The sequence below is a fragment of the Bombina bombina genome, chromosome 9 (genome assembly GCF_027579735.1).
Source record: "Bombina bombina isolate aBomBom1 chromosome 9, aBomBom1.pri, whole genome shotgun sequence".
NCBI classification, from domain to species: domain Eukaryota; kingdom Metazoa; phylum Chordata; class Amphibia; order Anura; family Bombinatoridae; genus Bombina; species Bombina bombina.
In genome coordinates this window covers 23,527,316-23,530,441 of record NC_069507.1, presented here as the reverse complement: position 1 = coordinate 23,530,441, position 3,126 = coordinate 23,527,316, and positions in this window count along the sequence as shown.

The following is a 3,126-nucleotide window of genomic DNA, read 5'->3' as shown; positions in this document are numbered from 1 at the left end:
CTATATGGTCTTGGTGGAATCATAAACTGTGGTACTAGGTCTCATACCATTAAAGGGACAGTCAACACCAGAATTTTTGTTGTTTAAAAAGATAGATAATCCCTTTATTACCCATTCCCCAGTTTTGCAAAACCAACACTGTTATATTAATGCACTTTTTAGTTCTGTGACTAACTTGTATCTAAGCATCTTCTGACCGCCCCTAATCACATGACTTTTAGTTATTATCTATTGACTTGCATTTTAGCCAATTAGTGCAGTGTCTGCCACTAGCCACGGGCGTGATCACAATGCTATCTATATGGCCTACAAGAGCTAGCTCTCCCCTGCTGTGAAAAGTAAATAAAATAGAGGCAGCCTTCAAGGGCTTAGAAATTATCATATGAGCCTTCCTAGGTTTGCTTTCAACTAGAATACCAAGAGAACAAAGCAAAATTGTTGATAAAAGTAAATTGGAAAGTTGTTCAAAATTACATGCCCTATTTGAAAAATGAAAGTTTTTTTGGACTTGACTGTCCCTTTAAATCTGGTTAAATGCAGGATTTAGGCTTGTTTGTATGTATTTCAAAATTAAGTCAGCTGTAATGTAAACTGAACAGTGTTAAGTTAACCTGTCTCATTTCAAACACTGAGCATTCTTAGCCTGAGAGTATAACATTTTATGCAGATGTAAAAATCTTAGATACAATGCCTCCTGGTATCTGGAAAGTCCTTGCATAAAGGGGCAGTAAACTGGGATGTAATTAAAATATTTTTATAAATAAAAAAATCATATCTGCCAAAAGGGCACCTACTATTTGTGTATGATTTTAAATAAACAATTTCTTCAGCATTGTCAAATAATCATAAATACACTGCATATTGCTAAAAAAAATGTTTTTATGGACCCCTGGCCCCACCACACAGCTACCACACTGAAGTTACAATCAGAAATTGCACAAATAAATAAAATGTACTAATTAAGTCCTTCCTACTCTGCAAATTAAAGGGATCTGCTGGTCTGTGGTTTACTGAACACTCAGAAATCCTCTCAAATGCTAATGCTTTACTCCTTGTAATGACATTTCCCATGCTCAATAGCACTCTGCTGTAGCACCCTCTGGTGGCTACCAAAATGTAAAAAAATGTTTTTTAAATAATAGTTGTGCTTGCTTCATGGGGCCCCCTGGCCCACTGGGCCCCTGACAGGAGTCACCCTATTCACCCCCTGATGATGGCCCTGTATGCATGGAATCTACCATATCCTATTAACACTAATGAGACATATCTGCATTATCACTGTATCATGTTTTGCCTTTTGTTACTACTAGATTTGAACTTGCAACTGGGCTATTAATGAATCTGTTAGACCAGGGCTGCACATACTTTAGTAAGATGTACTTTTTTTCTGACCATTGCATGTGATCCACTTGTGCATGAGCTGAGCATAAGAACATTTAAGTTTGCATGTGAATGTTAACACAGGGAATACTATTGGTGCAAATCATACTTTTGTGTTAGTTGGGGCTCTGTAGTGGTGTAGAATACACATGAACAAAACTATTGCTACTTACTGAGAGGGAAATGCACAAGAACCTTGTGATCTACTGGTCAGTCCTCAGAGATCTACTGTTAGATCCCAGTCTACTTTTTGGGCATATTTGTGACAAATCATATCAATTTGTTACCATTACTGTCGGCAATAAGACACTATTATTTATATACTGTGTCTGATGTCCTAGGAAGCTCCTATTAAAACCAAAGACCTCATTTCATGACAGTGACAATAATAATGAAACATTACACACAAGAGGAAATTCATAGGATGACATACAAAAAATTTATTTTTCATGTGCACAAAAAAAGAATCAAACAACTGAAGCTATGATTACAGCTACTTTGGCTTCAGTCAATCTCCATCCGATCACTTTGAGATGCAGATGCAGGTCCCACGTACTAATGTTGGCCTAGGAAGACCATTATTGACTGAGCTGTTGCCTGCAGCTGCTTCAGTAAATAGTTTTTGTCACAACTTTTTCTGGTTTTAAGAAAACAAATTGCATCATCAATAAATAGTCATTTTTTTCAATTACTAGTCCAGTTTCTGGTTGTGAGAAGAACATCTCAAAACCGCTCTTCGTTCGTAAATGCCATCGGTCAAAGGGGAATCTTATTGTTTGTTTTAGACAGTTTGATTAAAATGAAATTTCATGAAAAAGATTGATGTAATATTTGTTTTGTTTCATTAGGTCTGAAGCCTTTCTTTTCAGATTTAAGTTATTTTTTGTGTGTTTTTTGTTTTAACGTCCATTGGGTGAGCTAGGGTAATAAAGCATGCAGACTTATCCACAATAAGACAGATTAGGGAGCCATTGCTACTTGCACATTTAAGTCACATAATGAAGGTGAAATTCTCACTAGCTGAGGTTACTGCCCAGTGAATGAAATATGGGAAACTTCAGGACAAATCCCTTCGCTCAGGTCAAACATTACAAAACACAGATGTGTGATCATTCTAGCAACCACATTGTATATAGCTTGTGTTTTTTATATAAAAATAAAGAAAAATGATTTTTTTCTTGGCCCATTTAACAATTTAAGAGTGTACAAAAAAACAAAGAAAAATCAAGGAGCAGAAAAAGGCATGCAAAAACCATGTGTTAGTTTTGCATAGACGTTTTATTCCCTTCAAAACCTTTGCTTAAAAATGGGAAAAAAATGAAGTTATTGCAAAACCCGCAGACTTTGGTGAATAACTATTGTTCATGCTGTGCTTTATTAGAAATATATTTTGTTCAATGAGCACAAGAAGACTTCATACAGACAATATGTTGTTTATCTACATGAATATAATTTCAATTTAATACCATGTGTCATGAAAATGTTGATGAACTTATATACAAGAGAAGTTGTCTTCACAATTACACATGATACAATATCTTCAACAAAGCAGCAATTGTTTTGATATTTAGTTTCAAGAAAGAAAGAAAAAAATACATTAAATAATTGTTATACTTTACTTTTCCAGTAGAGTCCAGTCTAATGAAATCTACTTGTGTCAAATGAGATTATTTCATGTGAAAATATCACATCAAATCCAGTGTCAGCAAACAGAATAGACCAATAATACTGTGTTTATACTATATA